This window comes from Ipomoea nil, unplaced genomic scaffold (genome assembly GCF_001879475.1).
Source record: "Ipomoea nil cultivar Tokyo-kokei standard unplaced genomic scaffold, Asagao_1.1 scaffold2694, whole genome shotgun sequence".
NCBI classification, from domain to species: Eukaryota; Viridiplantae; Streptophyta; class Magnoliopsida; order Solanales; family Convolvulaceae; genus Ipomoea; species Ipomoea nil.
Genome location: NW_017619122.1, coordinates 877,821 through 896,897, shown reverse-complemented (window position 1 = coordinate 896,897; position 19,077 = coordinate 877,821). Strand labels below are relative to the sequence as shown.

Below are 19,077 nucleotides of genomic sequence, written 5' to 3'. Positions count from 1 at the left end.
TAAAAAACATCCGTCTATTAAGTGACGTAGTATACCATTTATGTAGTAGTGATTAGGGACGAAAATTGCAATTTTAGTATAACTCAGGGACAAAAAGTGCAACGCAAATGATAACTTAGGGACGAAAAGTGAGCATAAACAACACTCGGGGACAAATTCTACAATTACTCTATAACTCAGGGACGAAAAGTGCAACACCAATGATAACTTAGGGACGAAAATTGAGCATGACCAACACTCAGGGACGAATTCTACAATTACCCTATAACTTAGGGACTAAAAATGCAATTTTCCCTAATAATAATACTTCGTAATAATTAGGCGGGCTGGGAAGTGGCTTGTTGTCCACTGAGGCAAGTAGTTGATAGGTTATGGTCCACTAAGTGGGAGTTGATAGGTTCGAACCTCCGTTGAGACAAGTAGTATGTATATGTAGGGTATTCCCCTTCCTTATAAAAAATAAAAAATAAATAAAATAAATAGGCGGGCTGGGGGTTAGTCCATCAGCCCACCTCACCAAGCTCAATCGTGCTCAATCGTTATACCGTGCACTAGGAGTCCAGGACGCACAAAGCAATGTGCGCCCTGACACAAAACGTCGTCGTATCAAATTATTAACGAAGATTGGAAGGGACAGACGTCGTTCCGTCCGTCCAATCCCCGTTACAGTTTTTTTTTAAATTAAATATAAAGCAACACACTTCTTCTTCCCCCAAGACACTCCATTTCGAACATTCAAAACGCAAAAAAAAAAAAAAAAAAAAAAAACACAGCAAAAATCTCATGTGAAAGAGCAAAAAAGTACGAGAGCGAAGCAGAATACAAGTAAAAAACTTTAGCTCACAAGCAAGCTTTATGTCACTAGATTCTTCTGTCTATTTAGTATTTGTGAAAAATATTATCATAAGGGTTTAATTGGATTTAATAGAATTAAAACTTTAGCACACAGACAAGTTTTATGTCAATAAATCCTTCAACCCATTAGATGATAATTTTATCACAATTCTTAGAATTTATAAATTTAGCTCAATTATAATTCTAAGTTTCATGGTTTGCATTGACAAAACATGTATTCAGTCACTTCCCAAAATTTAGCCACTTTTATTAATTGATCTACGAATCTTGCTCGGTTCTTCGGACTAACTGTAGTAAGTTACGTGATTTTACATACCTCTTTTGGATTCCAATAATAATAAAATGTATCTTTTAAGCCAAATCCTAACTTGGTTTTGGGAGATGTATTTTGTTTTTTTTGTAGTATGTCCAACTATGGTGGGGAATTATATCTTCATTATTTAGTTGGACTTTAATTGGAACCAAAAATTGATTATTAGTATGCACAACTAATTGTGGGGAATTATATCTTCATTTATTAGTTGGTCAAATCAATTATGAGTATGTATATATTATTAATTTCGCTGAATAATATCTTAATCAGTGGGAGTGATCATTTAGCAAAAGATCATTAAGATACTCCACTAAAGATTTTGGATTTAATTATTGTCTTCATACATCTCAAATTGGATTGTATGTCAAACAATAAGTCCAAAAGATTCTGAAAGTATTAATCTTGTATTTGTTCATATAAATTCATTAGTTCAAATTATTGAACATTTAGTTGTGCAATATATTTATGAAAATGTTGTAACAATATTAAGGAATTTATTAGAACAAAAGCATTTAACTTGTGGTGCGCTGTCATTTAATAAATTCTTTAGTGATTAATAGAGTCTTTAGTTTTTTCAAAATTGATCCTGAGCCATTTTGATTTGTAAGGTTCAAAACAATTTGTGAGACATATAAGTAAGGCTCATTATGTTCAGTTCGTTTAAAGTGGACATTGAAGTTATTTGGGAAGTTATGGTGTATGATTAAGATTCCAAATTTATGGACGTAGACTTTTGGTTTAAAGTCTAAGTTATTGGAATGCTTCTGTGACTTGACTATCTTTTGGCTATTTTGATGAGTGGGAGTGACAGACGTGTCAACTCCAACCTCTTAGCCGTTAGAAGTAGTGCTTAAAGTTAACTTATAAAGAAGGCATAGAATATAGTTAGCATTATGCTAACATTAAGATATCTCTACTTAAGGAATGCATCTATGGTTTTAGAGATCATAAAGTGTACTCTTTTGTACAATTTGGATGGTTTTCTCTTTCCAGTTGTGCACATAATATATTTAGAGAAACATCCCTTAAGGTACCGAGAATAAACATTGGGTTTGTTCATAAAGGACCTAAGTTGGAGAATTAAAATGCATGTGACCATAATGGATACTATTCTGATTAAATAGAGGACATGTCACTATGATTCGTGTGTTTTGTTCTTTAATGAGGGTTGTGCTAATACTTGCACCAAGTGGGAGAATGTAAGATTTTCCCTTTATAATATATATTGTATATTATATATTAGGGCCTTAATTAAGTGGTGCAAGTGGACTATGCTTATTAAGTGGTTTGGTTGGACTGAATAACTAGAAGTTGTTAGTCAACCAAACTTTGTGCATAATATACACCTGGATTGATGGGATACAGGATTATGAATTAGATAGCACATTCAGTTACGATACTCATACTGCTCAGTAGACACCAATACACCATCTAGGGTTCTGAGTCAGGTATGAGGCAAATAATGGCTAACGGTCTACCGTTAACAGGCAACACAACAGGAATATCAATTGTGGCTGGAGATCAACACGGCTACGCTTCCGCTCTACTACGAGGTTAGGCTTCTCATATACTATAGTTCAGTATAGTTAGATTATTCTATATCTAACATATTCTACTATACACCTCGGCATACATAACAGATGTTCCTTATGGTTGAGGTTATGTGTATTTTGAGTATAGATTATGTGTATTCTAGTATAAGATTCTGTACATTATGTGTTTACATCTCTATACATTATTCTGTGCCTAAGTGGTCAATCTAGGGTTACATATTAATTAGAGTTATGTTTATGTGTATCATATTATGAGTTTATGTGTATTCTATGTAGAAATTATGTGTATTCTACTATACACCTCATCATACATAACAAATGTTCCTTATGTATAGGATTATGTGTATTCTGAGTAGAGATTATGTGTATTCTATTATAAAATTATGTACATTATTCCTTTACATCTCTGTACAATATTCTGTGCCTGAGTGGTTAATCTAGGGTTACATATTACTTAGACTTATGCTTATGTGCATTATATTATGAGTTTATGTGTATTCTTATATAAAATTATGTAAATTAAGATTTTCAATTGCTATACACCGCAACCTACATAACAGATTTTCAGCATGGTTAAAATTATGTGTATTCTAAGTAACGATTATGTGTATTCTAGTATATTATTATGTGCATTATGCCTTTAGATCTTTGTACATTATTATGTGCCTGAGTGGTTAATCTATGGTTACATATTACTTAGACTAATTATTATGTTTAAATTGTGTTATGAGTTTATGTGTATTCTACTGTAAAATTCTGTAATACATTGTGAATTTAAATTCTCTATCTGATTGCTCTAATTTAAATTCTACTATACACCTCAGCATACATAACATATGTTCTTTATGGTTAAGGTTATGTGTATTTTGAGTATAGATTATGTGTATTTTAGTATAAGATTTTGTACATTATGTGTTTACATCTATGTAATTATTCTGTGCCTGAGTGTTTAATCTAGGTTACATATTACTTAGACTTATGTTTATGTGTATTATATTATGAGTTTATGTGTATATCTGAGTGCTCTAATTGTCTACTGTTATTGGAGCAATGTCAAGCTCCACAGACAGTGATCCTACAATAAAAGAAATGCAGCAAATATGCAAAAGAAAAAGAAATGTTGCATCTACTTCAGTGGCCCTCCATGTAGATTCTGAGCCAAAGAATAACGAAAACAGAACCAAAGCAAGGAATCATTACATCCAAAGGGCTGAAAAAAGAGCCAAATCACCACATAATGCCCAGCCTGACCAGCCTAAAAAACACCAAAACGATCAAGGAAAATGAAAGAACTAGAAGACGATGTACCAAAGCATGTAAAGTGCTTAGGCTTAAGGACAACACCAAAGCAAATCTACAATCTCGTCAACAATTTAAGCCCGGAACAACATGAATCTGTTAAGGAGATAGGATTTTGATCTCTACTTGACATAAAGCTCTCATTATGTGATGGAAAGCTAATCAAGTACCTCCTAGAAAGATTGGATGTTGGTAGATGCTCAGTCCATCTTGAAGATGATGAGCTCTCTCTAGAGGAGGGGGATGTGCGCTCCACACTTGGTATCCTGTAACACTCCGTGTTTTACCCTTTAAATCCGAATTAATTATTTAATTAATTCCGTTAGGAGTAGCTAAAAAGGATTTAATTTGGCCTGGATCCCTTAATTAATTGGTATGGTCAACGGTGGACCGTGGACCCTTGTCTATATTAAAGCCTTAAAGCCCGTTAGAATAAAGAAAGTGGGCCCAATATTAATCAGATTCTAATTGGGAGTCCTAAACCTATATAAAGGAAATTAGAAAGCCTTTAGAACCCTTTTCCTCCCATCTTCTTCTCTACCACTCGAAAATCCCCTCCCAGAATCCAAACAAAGAATTCCTCGTCACCAAGCTTAGGAAAGATCAATAGGGAGAAGGCCTTGAGGAAAGATCTTAGAAGTCGTGAGAAGTTTAATTAAGGCTAAGAGGTAACCCATGTCTTACAAAACCTATTTTCCTTGCTATCTTTTGATTTATTGGCTCCTTTGAATGGTTGTATGTGTGATTTTGTATGTATGCCTTGTTAGAGCTTGTCTTTAGGGTTTATGTGATGATTTCTTGATAATCTTGAGGTTCTTGATGTTCTTGAGCAATTATATGTTTATTCTTGTGTCTTGGCATGTGTAGAGCTTGTGTTTAGGGTTCAATTATGTTATTCCTTGGTTTATTCTTGGTGTCCAAGTCCCAATTATTGTTGATGTGTGTTTAGATGTGTTTGGACTGGATTTTGGGCGAAGTTGATGAATTCCGGGGATGGGAAAAATACCAAGGAATACATGTTCCAGCGGGTAGTCAGTGGGGGGACGAACCCCCACTCGACCACCCGCCGGAAAAGGCTACCGTTCCAGCGGGTGGCCGGCGGGTGGACGACTACCCGCCGAAATACCCGTTGGAATAGTGGTGCCCGCCAGCAGGCAGGGGGCGGTAGTGTGGTGCTTTTTTAATCCCCGTTGGACGTTTCCCCGTACCCCGTTGTGTCCCTTTGATGTTTGTGAGTCTAGTTTGATGCCTTGAGCACCGTAGTAGGATTTGTGAGTCTTGTTAATGCATGTGGTATAGGTTGGTATCCCGTAGGTTCACAATATGAGTTGTAATGTCCCCTATGAGTCTTGTGGTTGTCTTGTTGTCATTGTAAGTAATGTTTAGGTTGTCCCCCATAAGTCATGTGGTTGTGTTGGTGTCACTTGTTGATAAGAGTCGGTACGTATATGGCGCCCTTCCCTTGCCTACCCCTTGTTGAAGTTGTTGTTGAGTCTTGATTGTTGTTGTTGTTGTCCATGGTGATGAAAAGATATGAGATTGGCGGTAGAAAATCGATTGGTGGAATAAAGCGCTGCGGTGCTTATGATATTGCGCTGCGGTGCATTTATCTTGTGTGTGGTGCTGCGGTACCTTTGGCACTGGGTGTGCTTTGGATCGGCGGAATGGATGGGTGGATGGATAGGCGGGGAGCATTGCTCCGGAGGGATAAGGTTGGTGGTGTTAGGGTGGCCTGGAGGTACAGGTTGGAACTGATATAAGGATGGAGAGGAGTAAAGGTTGGAACTTGGTATAAGGTTGGAACATGGACGTGTGTGTTGTTATTGCTTGTTGTTGTTGTTGCCGTGTCTTGTGGTCTTGATTGATTGTCGTGTCGTGTCATGTAGTCCTGGTTTGCATGCTTGCGTCTTATTGTGGTCTTATAGCGTCATTAGTACTGTTATGCCTTGAGTCTAATTATACCGTTGTGCGTGTGTCCTTGTTAAGTCATGATCTCGATCTTAAAGCTAGAGTTGTTAGGACTATAATTATGTATTCTCAAGTCTCAAAATGGTTTTCCTATATTTATACTTATTGTACTCAACGGGTGGGAGTGGGTTACTTAGCATTATTCGCTAACGGTTGCTACACCACATATTTTTCAGGTACAGATTAGTTGGCTCGTGAGGGCGCTAGTCGGAGTTGCAGTTCCTAATTTAGATAGTAGTAACTTTAGTTGATGGCCTGTGAGCCGCTTTTGTATTCAGATATTGTTTATGGATTATGTTTAGTTAGTTAGTAGCCTGTGCATCTAGGTTCTCAAGCTTAGATGTGGCATAGCACCCCTACACTAATATGTTCGACTTCTGCTTATTCGGGTATTAATAATAGACTTGTTTTTATTTTGTAAGCTTTAATGGTTTTAATTTATGCTGAAATTCGAGGGTGTTACATATCCCTAGGAGGAATTTACCTGTTATTGAGGGTACTGCTGCAAATGCAACTGCTGAGTTCAATAAAACGGTTGCTGAATAGAGAGCTCGGTGGGGAATAAATAAGGGAACACCATCAACTGGTGAAATGCTGAACAAGATAGTGGAAATGGGTGATCATGGAGACATGTTTAAAATGGATTTTGTAATCTTTGTTGTCACCACACTAATTAAGGGATTCAAGAACACATGTTGTAACTATAAGATCCTCTATTCACTACTTGATGTTAATAAAATCAAGGATCTCAACTGGTGCGGTTACACAATCAACAATCTCCTTGACACTGCTGAAGAATGGAAGCGTAAAAGAGATTCATCATTTGTTGGACCTGTCACTTTCTTGACGGTATGAAGTTATGAGTATTCTTTTTATGAATTCTATGTATTAATGATAAACTTGTGTTTATGTGTATATAGAATTATCTTTATGTGTATTATGTTGAGAATTTATGTGTATTCCACCATAAAATTCTGTATATTAAGAATTTCAATTCCATATATACCTCAACAAAACATAGAAGATATATTTCTTAGAATTATCTTTATGTGTATTATGTTGAGAGTTTATGCGTATTATGATATAAGATTCTGTATATCATTAATTCAATTACATATCCTAACATACATAAAAGATATTCTTTAGACTTCTGATTATGTGTATTATGTTATGGGATTATGTGTATTCCACTATAAAATTCTGTACATTGCATTGTAAAAAATGATACTTATATGTGTGTGTGTGTGTGTGTGTTTTAAAGCTTGCATACCTAGACAGGGTCCAGGTCAGAGGACAAGTTGTGACAAAAATTTGTCCCACCATCACTCCTTGGACCACAGAGGAAGTGAGGAAAAGATTTGTTGTGGAGAGAAAGTTAGGGGGATCTGGACATGGCAAAGTGATTGAGAGGAAAACACAGCTGGGGGAGCCCCCGACTCAAGCACCTGTGCAACCAAAATCAGTTGAAAGAGTGACGGAGGCTTTGAAGAAAATGACATTTGCTGCAGAGTTTGGAGAGATTATGGCAGAGATTGGGACACAGAACTCTATTACGGAAATAATAAAAAATGTATTCAGTAACTTCTTCCAGTTCGAAAACATCACATCAAGCCCAAATCCAACCCCACCAGAGACCTTGATGAGGGATGACGATTTGTTCAACCAACCGAGCTTTCTAGACGCAGTTGCTGAGCTTGAAGCAGCTTTCATTGCCACAATGATGAACATGAACACGACTCCTGATTTCCCTGCCCCTTCTTTTAATCTACTGACCCAACACCACCACAGGCACCACGTGAGGCTACTACTCCCAATGCACCTACCAAAGAGCGACAATCAGCAACAGCAGAGCCAGCACCACCACCACCATCAACTCCAACAACAGCACAACCAACAGTATTGTTGCCATCAACCCCGTTGACCCCCATTGCAACAATGCTAAAGAACTTGGTTGATGATATTTCTAAAGGATCAAAGGACCCACTGCCACAGCCAACACCAGAGGAACTAGAGTTTGACAGGTATAAACTGAATATTAAATAGACTTGTTTTTATGTGTATTCTGTTAGGACTTTATGTGTATTTTATTATATAATTCTGTACACACTACTACAGAAATCATTTACAATGTTGGCAATATAACGCTGATTTTTAAATAAACCGACGTTAAAAAATTAAAATAATTTATAATTTTTTAAAAAAGACTTATAACATCGATTTCTTCATAAAACCGACATTATATGTCTTAAAAAAATAAAAAGAAATTCTAAAATCTATGACGTCGGTTAAACCTATAACCGACTTCGTATCTCATTAATTAAAAAAATAAAGAAATAAATATACTATACGATGTCGGCTCAATATGAGCCGACGTCGTATATTTTACTATTATTATTATTTTTTTTTTAAGGATACGACGTTGGTTCTAAGTAAAAACCAACGTGGTAACCTTAATTTTAAAAAGATGTCGGTCGATATTTAGCCAACGTCATATACGTGTTTCAGACCTAATATTTAGTAAGTTCGAGACGTCGTCTGCTACTTCAAACAAAAAAACTCCACAGAACACACATCTTCTTCCACAAAAAAATGTTGTCTGCTACTTCCATCCGCCGCCCACACCGCTGCAGCCAGTCTTGCACGCCACACCGCCCCACCGCCCCACTGCCGTCGCCACCCGCTCCACCGTTTCTTTCTTCTCGTGGCCACCGCCATCGCCCCCTCGACTCCGTCGTCGCAGCCGCCAGACAGCCGTCTCCCCCTCGACTTCGTCGTCATCGTCATCTAGTGGTTCAACCGCTGTAAACAACATTATTCTCCGCTCCCTCAAAGATCACTATCTTGAAGTCTCCAAAATGACCCCTCTCCCTGTAAAACCTCATTCCCCCTTCCCTCAGATATAGGAAGAATGAGCTCATATACGTACGTACACATGAGATTTGTGAAGCTAGGGTTTTATTTATTTTTTATTTCCTTGCTTTTCTAGTTTGATTTGTCCTAGCAGTAGTATATGTATATGTTTATGTGTAGATATGTATATGAACATTGTTTTTTTTTTTTTTTTTTTTTTTTTTTTTTTTTTTTTTTTTTTCTTTTTTTGCGCCGGAGGTAATTGAAGTGTATTTTTGAGGTTTAAGAAGGGTTCATTTGATGGCTATCCATCACCCGCTCCTCAGACACCCCTTCACAACTCTATACTTCTGATACGATGTGCTTCCACTCCTGAGATCCCAAAGCCAGTTGAATTTGAGCGTATTCCACTTCCAGCAGCATCAACTAGTGAAATGACTACTCTTACTGCAGTGGCTCCTAATCAAAAAATTTTAATAATTACCTTGAGTTTGATTTCTTTTAGAAAATATTACTAGTATAATTGAGATTCATGGAGAACATACTTGTATACATTCTGAGAAATTTTGGATTTCTAGTGGACTGAATGACAGATTCCTCGGAAAAATCTTATTGGGAGGAACAAAGTATGCTTTGTTTTTGCTGCACGTAACATGCAATTTTCTTCTCTATAGAGTACTGTTTCCCTTCAGTCTCCTATATGACGATTATGTCTTAGAAGATAGGAGGGTGGTGCTATCCAAGTCACAAATCTCAAGTTGAAGAAATACATTTTATGGGTTGGAACTTTCTGATCAGTGTTTGGCTTATGTAGGGGTAATGTAAGGATTGTAAATCTAGAATAAATCCTAGTTGGCTCTCGCACAAGCAATTAAATCATTGCTGAATGTATAGTTTGTTACGTTACGTTACTACAGAATTGCTCTTTGATCAAAGGTTTAGCAGAACCAAGTTTGGTTGTGCTCCTAGCTTTGTGATCTCTAGACTTTCTAATGTTGGTGTATTTCCTGATAGTTGAAGCAGTGATATTTACTTTGTTGTTCAGAAATTGCATTTAGCTGTTTGTTTTTCTTCTTGGCAACTACAAGAATACTGATTCTATTAGGTATTCTTTCCCTATACTTTTCCATTTCCTGAAAATTTTGAGCTATGATATGAAATTACTGCTGGTTTTCACTTCTCATAGATATATGCTTGATTATTCAGATATGAAAATGCTTAAGAATTCAATGTTTGCTTACATTTGAATTGACAGCTTTTCATTTGTATTAAAAAGAAAAAGAAACAAGTACTTTGTAGATATCCTGCACCAGGTGATGCAGAAGTGGGTTTATTTTATTTTAGGGAAAATCAACGATTTGGTCCCTCAATTGTTAGCGAAATATCAATGTAATCCCTTAATCGCGTAATCATCAATTTAGTCCCTGAAAATAACTGTTTTTAGTTGATTTGGCCCCTCAGACCGTAGCCCGTTGAAAATCCGGCGATAGCTCCGATTTGGCATGGGTAATTTAGTCATTTCAGGGGTAATTTAATCCTCCTTCTCTAACAACCCCTCCTCATCTTCTCGCCGCAACTCCACCACAGAAACCATGGGTGCCATTCTTGGAAAGCTTCTTCCAATCAAATACCCATCCCAGGAAGCCCGAGACTCATCCAAGGAATACCTCGGACCATCAAAGCTAATTCTCCCAACAAACCGAACCCGTAATCTGTCATCTCCGGTTGGATCTCTCTGTTCTTCTTTGACGTTGGCATCTCAGCAGGCAAAGCAACTGAAGTTTTGACATTTTCTTGTTTCTTCAGCTTCTGCTTGTTCCTTCATTTCTGCCATTCCCTACTGATAGCCACAGTAGACAAAATGCTCCCTGCAAGTCCTCCCCTAGAGGGTTTTTTTGTCTGTGAATCAAGATCTATATGATCCTTCATAGGCTTTAATATATCACCTCTCACGCCCTCTTCCCCCACAATCTCCGAACTAACCACACTTCTAGCAGCGTTTTCAACTAGGGGTTCTGAAAACTCAGTAATTTCACTATCAATCTGATCTGGTTTTAGCAGGTGTCTTCTTGTATATGTTGCAACTGAAACCAGCGCTTTGAGCAATTCATAGCCAGTCATTCCAGGCATGCAATAATCTGTGATTATCATATCCACCTTCAAACCCTAAATTCACATCCACAAAACAATCATCAATCAAATTTTGCTGAAACCAAACCCATAAATATTCTACATTATGAAAGAGAAAAAAAATAAAAATCAACAAATTTATGGAATTCACTTACATCAAACCCAACAGAACTCTCTTCCTTGTCCAATCCTAAGAATTGCAGAGCTCTACTCCCACTATCCACTGCTGTCACTGCAACAAACAAATTTTTTTTTCTTACAATCTCAGTGAACATGGAAACTAACAGAGCAGTTGCGAATTTTCAGGGCGAAATTCCGGAGCGCCGCAAACCTTTGCAGGATGTAATTTTGAGCAATTTCTCGATTACTTTCCTGTCGACGGCGAGGACATGAACGTCGTGAGATTCTGAGGGCAGCGACAATCCGGCAGGTCCCTCAGCCCTCCGCCACTGTGAAAACACCCCGTTCCTCGCCATCTCTCCCACACAGCTGAATCTGCAAGCTTGCCGGGGAAAGAAGCAAAAGATTATGGTGATTTGAAGCTCATATATCGCAAGAACAAAATTGAAACTGAATCTCTGTGATTTCCTATATGATTTGTTGTGCGATTTCCTATATGAGTCTCGGGCTTCCTGGGATGGGTATTTGATTGGAAGAAGCTTTCCAAGAATGGCACCCATGGTTTCTGTTGTGGAGTTGCGGCGAGAAGAGGAGGAGGGGTTGTTAGAGAAGGAGGATTAAATTACCCCTGAAATGACTAAATTACCCATGCTAAATCGGAGCTATCGCCGGATTTTCAACGGACTACGGTCGGAAAGGTCAAATCAACTAAAAACAGTTATTTCCAGGGACTAAATCGATGATTACGTGTTAGGAATATATTGTAAATTTTGATGAGCCGAATGTATTTTTGAAAAATCAAGTAGTCCCCAATTTTATTCTATTTGAGTCAGTTTGAGTCTACGGAGTATGGTGCACCTATATCATGCAACCCATGTACAAGTCTGGAAAATCATATTTTGATTTTCGATGTTAAGCGGGATTATAGCTTAACATAATTATGTTGCGGAGAAGTCACCAAGAACCATGCTAGAGGAGTTGGAAGAAACGCGTTTGAGCTAAGCCAAGTAATCCTTAGTTCGAATCTTAAGTGAAGCAATTTTTAAGCTTGCTTTGGAGACTAGCTTGGACCGTATAAGAGACTAACTCCACCGTATGAGAGACTAGCTTGTCTCATATGGGAGACTAGCTTGAACCGTATAACCGTATGAGAGACTAGCTCAATGTATACGAAGACCGTATGGGTGGAAGACTAGCTTGGACCGTATAACCGTATGAGAGACTAGCTAGAATGGAGACTCTCTAAAAAGAGACTAGCTAGAATGGAGACTAGCCAAGGAGAGACTAGCTAAGGTAAATGCACAAGTCTCACAGAAGCCATGCACCATATGGAGAAACATACCAAGTATGGTGGACTAAGCTTGAAATTCGAAACAGAGCATCTCACCATGAACAACAGTGGAGTTTTTACAGAGGTTCCAGTATATTATTCTACAAGGATCATGAAGGAGAAAATATCTGATATATTTTCATCTGAACATCAAGTTTTTACGGTGGAACCGGAGACGCTCAAAGAAGGCTGATTTGCGGAGAAATAATTTTATACTCAAGCAAGAATCAGCAGTTAAATTATTTGATCAACTTGACATGTCAGAGCATTTATGAAGGAGAAGAAAATCAAGCACGCCGCGCCGGACTTATTCAAATTTTGGAGGCTACAAAATTCAAGACACGGCAACGGGTAAATTATTCAAATCATCTGACAAAAAGGAGAAATGACATCTACCTACAATTGCAGATCAAGTTGACAAAATTATCAGATCAACTACAATTCAAAATGGACGATCAAGATCGAAAGTTGATCAACGGGCAAATAGTTTTCTTTGGCTATAAAATGCCCAAGCAGACTTGAAGACAAACGGGGGACTTGAACACGGCTGAAAAATTACAAGCAAGAGAAAAGCAAGCAATATTCAAATCAGCCAAGAAGTGATATATTGAGCATACACGATAGAATTCAAGTCTGAGTGAGAGAAATCTTTGTATTTCATTGTAAATCTTCTACTGAGTGTAGAAAGAGGGCGGAGTAACTAGAGAGAGTGAAAAACCCTGGTGGAGTGTAGCTTTGTGCGTAGCACTCGTGGTGAAGGGCAGAGTAACAAGAGGAGCTTGTGAAAACCCTTGGAGGACGTAGCTTTGTGCGTAGTTCTCGTGGTGTAGGAGTACAGCTTGGTGCGAAGTACTCGGGAAGGCGGAGTAACAAGAGGAGCTTGCGAAAAACCTTGGAGGAGTGTAGCTTTGTGCGAAGCACTCGGAGAAGTGTCGGTGGACACTTAATTCACTATTGTATCTGAGTGATCGAAGAATAGTGAATTTCCTCCTTGAAGTGAAAGGAGAAGAGTGGACTAGGAGGATTACACCACCTCTGAACCACTATAAATCTCTATCTCTATTTACTTACTGCTCATATATTTTGTGCATGCTTTTTCTAACTGCGAACTAACCCGATTACGATTTATCGCGTATCTTTATCTGTCTGGGTTTGATAGTTCCCACGTTTGCATGCGAGCTAAATTTTGCGTACATTATATTTGTACCATATTAAGTGTTTCTAACGTATTGCATGTTTAGAATCTCTCTTTGAGCACCGCACTAATTAAGCATAACACTTTACCGCTACTTATTCCGCTGCACGCTCTAAGTTGTTTATCTTGTTGATGCTTGTTACTTAGAGTTGAAATTATCAAAGTGTTATTTGCCTTGTGTGTTTTGCGAAAGAATTTGAAAAATTTAGAGAAGTCTATTCACCCCCTCCCCCCCCCCTCTAGACTTCTCGCCACCCATTCGGGACCAACATTACGCGATTAAAGGACTACATTGATATTTCGCTAACAATTGATGAACCAAATCGTTGATTTTTCCTTTATTTTATTTTATTTTTTCTTTTGTGAGGGTAATATTTTTCTTGGTTGATTCTCTTGATGTGAGGTGTGCCCAATTCTTCCTGAATTCTTATAGCACTTTCCTCATTTATGTTTTCAATTAAACAAGATGACCATTATGGCCTTTTCTGTTGAATGTTTATGACATCTGTGATTTTTCATTTGTGTATCCTTCCTCTCATCTCATCAATAATTTTGCACTCTCTTGAATTTATTTTACCATCTATACTATCTATGAGAAGCATGTCAATTTAACTTGTATACATATTAGGCTTCTCCTGTAGCAATTGGTGGACACCAAGCTGTTGTTGAGGAGAAGAGATCTACAACTAATCCATGAGGTAAGTTAACCGTACCCTTGAATCTTATACTTATATGTGCTCCTTGTATGAATAATTTACAGGCATCATTATCATAGTATATTAGTATGAAGCAAGGTACAATGATAACATATATGCATAATTTCTGGGGCATCATTATGACACACACTTTCATCTGTGAAGAATAAAAAAATTGAGAATGTCAAATACACAAATAACACACTTCAAATTAATGATTACTGAGATTGAATTCCTGCGTTGTGAATATAAATCTTGCGTGTATGCATTATAATATGAATAAGAGTAATTTTTGACTCTTTATATATAATAAATTTACAATAGTCAAATAGGTCAGCTTCAATTCCTATAAATTATATTACTATAACTTTATATGTAAATCAAATTCTTTGGAATTAGAAACGTAAGCTTTTTAGAATTTTAAACCTTCTTAATTTCTTCGTACATAAGTCAAACCAACACTAATATATAAAAAATAAATATACAATAATATATATATATATATATATATATATATATATATATATATATATATATTTTAATACAAGTGCCCCCAAAAATTTGGAGGCACAAAAGTTATATGCTCACTGAGTCACCGTTGCTAGCTAGCGTATGTAATAATGTAAGTACATACATACATTTGGGGCCCCCCAAATTTGGGGGCCCTGTGCGCATGCCCTGGCTAAACATGGCCAGGGACGGCCCTGAGTACATCATTGTTCATCAGTAACATTTGAAGATTACAAGTTCAAATCTCCATACATCAGAATAAGATTCAGTTGCTTTTTTATACTTCTTCCCGTTGAAGCTTTTGTAACGGCTGCCAATTTTGTACTCCTTGACCACATAATTATGTTTGCTGCATATTTTGCTCGCAGCGATACAATGAATTGATTTTACAAATAAGATAATGAAAAAGTAATTAAAAATGAAGGGTAAAATATTCAACAAAGTTGAATATTTGTGTACTTACATCTTCCAAACCTCCTATGAATCCTGGAGCCCAATGTTCTAGTGATGTCCCCTTGTAGGTTTCCATATGCCTCATGGAGTATATGCCACAATCTACTACATTGTCACGGACTTTCCATGATATTTCCATATACTCCAATTTCATACTTTTCATCTCTCTAGCAAGGGGATCTTTTTTCAGTTGTAGGTACTTGGTGAATGCAGTCAGTTGTAGAATATAGTTATTGTAGTATTTAGTTAATTTGAGAAATATAGATATTAAAATTTAAGGATGTAGATATAAAATATTAGTAAAAGCATATGTTACTAATTTTGTTTGGCAGTCCTCATATTTGTCTTTGTTTGTTATCGCTTCAGGCAATGTCTTATTGTCAATCAATTGAACTTTTGCATTTCGACTTTTAATTGCACCCAATGTGGTCCTTTGACTTTTAAAAACTCCCCCAAATCGGTCCTCCGTTTGAAATTCCGTCTATTGAGTGTTAAAATGAAAGGCATTTTCGTCCGTTTACTTATTATATGCCTAATATACTCTGAAAAATAGTCGAGGGACCATTTTGGGAATAGTCGAGGGACCATTTTGGGAAAAACTTATTTATTTATTTCATTTTTGTTTATTTCCATTTTTTAAGACTATCAAATTAGAATTTCTATACATTTTTTTTCTTACAAATATAAATAGTTAAAATTCAAAATTTTAAACTTTCTCTACAAATTTTTTTCCTTCTATCTAAACATACCAACTTCCCTCTATTCGTATCAAGTTTTACAATAAGTTCCGTAAGTTTCAAAAATATAATACTCATATACTTTTTATGTTCACACACACACACACACACACACACACACACACACACACACACACACACATATATATATATATATATATATATATATATATACACACACACACACACAGAGAGACAAACTTTAATAGACAATCAATCACTATGTATCACATTAAATATTATTTTTACCAATAAAAATAACATTACTATTTTTATCAGTTTAGACACCCAAAATGTACGCTTCATTTCTCGGTCAGTATGCCTTTGAAAATAAAATTATTATTTTTACAATCAATCGCTATGCTTCTAGCACTTCTTGGAATTGAGAAGTACGCGTCACTTCTCGGTCAATGACAAAATCTTAGAAAATATTTTTGAAAAGTTGGCTTAACTTAACTTGCAAGGCCATTATTTCATTCCAAAGTTAGTACAAATCATAACTACCATTTCCAAATGCCTATGAGCCTATCTACCAAGAAGTACATCATGCTAAAGAGAGTCTACAACTATGGCTATCAATTTTGTGTTAAAGGACAAGTAAAATAAACCAAATACAAAAATAATTAGCACAAAACAAGCAATTCTAAATCTAAAGCCTCATCATTTTTCAATATTACAAGTTCTTGCTATTTTGAAGTTTGTTTGTATTTTATATATGAATATTAATAAACTTAAATTTGAAAGTTAAACTTGTTTACCAAAGTACTAAACTTATTGTAAAACTTGATAGGGATAGAGGAAAAATTTGTATGTTTAGACAGAAGGAAAAAATTGTAGAGAAAGTTTAAAAACTATTTATATTTGTAAGAAAAAAAAATCTATAGAAATTCTAATATGATAGTCTTAAAAAAATGGAAATAAATAAATGAATTTTTCCCAAAATGGTACCTCGACTATTTTTCAGAGTATATTAGGCATATAATAGGTAAACAGACAAAAATGCCCTTCATTTTAACACTCAATAGACGGAATTTCTAACAGAGGACCAATTTGGGGGAGTTTTTAAAAGTCAAGGGACCACATTGGGTGCAATTAAAAGTCAAAATGTAAAATTGAGAATGAGCGATAGTCGAGGGACCATTTTGGGAAAAAACTCCTAAAAAAATCACCATACTTAGGGTACAGAGATTTTATACTTACAATCTTTGCATTAGTCATATCAACATAAACTGCATTCAACTAGTAATCGAGGTTATCACAAAGTCTTTCACATTTAGATTTATATTCTTCAATTCCACTTTTTCTATTATCATCTGTAAAAGAAATTGTTGTTTGTTATACAATGGGTTGTTTTTTTTTAAAAAAAAAAAATGCAAGTTAACATGTTTACTTACATAAGTAACTTCCGAGAAAAAGACTCTTTGGTTGATCAACAGCTCTTTTCATATCAATTACATTCATTCTTTAGACCAAATTTGCATAATGTTGATAGACATTGTCCCTCTGTCAACGTCCTGAAGTCTTCCCGTGTGGCAAACAGATTGTTTCCATCAAATAACAATTCACTGCACACAAAAAAAAAAAAAAAATTATATAGTTGAATGTATTAAGAGGGATGGCATTAAAATTCATAATGTACAGAATGTTATAAAAGAATACACATAAACTTATAGAATAATACACATAATTATAAACCTAAGTAATAATATTTCTGTGTGTAATTAATGAAGAATATGAACTTAGATGATTGAGAAGAATTATATACAATTCTAGGTATTCATCACTGCTCGGCATGAATGCATAATCTGAGGTGATTTTCTCCTTGACTAAAACATTTTTAAGCTTTGAAAGGTTCTCCGCCCAGTTGGGTGACCGCAAGTGCAATGGCAGTTGCTTGAATTTTCTATGTGGTCTTTTCCTTATATGGACATCCTCTGATTCAGCAATAATGTTGAGTAGGTACAGAAAATCATTAATCATCATGAATATAAAGAATATTATAGTAGAATACAGATAAACACTTAACATAATATATATAAACACAAATGTGCATAAATATCATTTTTAGCTATTGAGGTATGAAATTTAAATTCATAATGTACAGAATTATATAATATAATACACATAAAGTACTAACAGAATACACATAAACATAAGTTTAAGTAATATCATTTATATCTAGTAAGGTTTGAAAATGGAATCCATAGTGTCACTACTACAAAAATCGCTTATGACGTCGGATTTCGGCTGACGTCTATACCGCAAATGCTGTAAATAAAGAGATACGATGTCGGTTAAAAAACCGACGTCGTATAATTTTTAAAATTTTTAATCTTAACATACAACGTCGGTTATTTAGAACAACCGACGTCGTATAGTTTTTAAAAATATTTTAAATTAGAAAACGATGTCAGTTTTTTAATAAAACCGATGTCGTATATTTTTTTTAAATAAATAAACTGACATAAGACGTCAGTTTTTAGTAACAACCGACGTCTGATGTTAACTTTAAAAATAAAAATAAAAATAATAAACCGACGTCGTTTATTATTTTTTAATTTATTTTTTTATTTTATGATTTTCCACCCCCAATTTTCAGAACCTGTCCAACAATTTGATATTCAAAATTTCACAATTGATCAAACTAATAAATCTTACAATTAATTCAAAAAAACAACTCATACCATCAACTAAACAAGTTAAATTTATAGAATTCTACAATTGATAATAATAATAATAATTTCAAACTTAAATTATCAACATCAAATAAACATCAAGGATTGTTTTAAACCATTCATCAATAAGATACTTAGACAATACGTCTCTAACTTTATCAATCTCTTCTAAAGTGTTGGGCAAACTTCCTTGTCTCTCTAAATGCTACAAAATTGAAAAAAAAAAATAATAAATAAACTAGTATTTGAAAAACACAATAACACGAAATATAAACACACTAATTAACAAATGCAATGAAATTATGGAAGAACCAAACATGGGAAAAAAATAAACTTTCATGCAGTCATAAAATTTGTCCCTTTTTGATTTCTTATTCAAACTTCAGGCAATGAT

The 19,077-nt window shown here is 35.5% G+C and overlaps 1 long non-coding RNA gene across 1 annotated transcript; it reads right to left on the bottom strand.

Moving 5' to 3' along the window:
- Positions 1 to 10,939: 10,939 nt before the first annotated feature.
- LOC109155133 lies at positions 10,940 to 11,350 on the bottom strand. The gene is made up of 3 exons (XR_002049853.1): positions 11,300 to 11,350; positions 11,124 to 11,200; positions 10,940 to 11,004 (listed from the first exon to the last, which is right to left on the bottom strand). It is a non-coding gene; the product is annotated as an uncharacterized LOC109155133 (long non-coding RNA).
- Between the last annotated feature and the right edge of the window lie 7,727 nt (positions 11,351 to 19,077).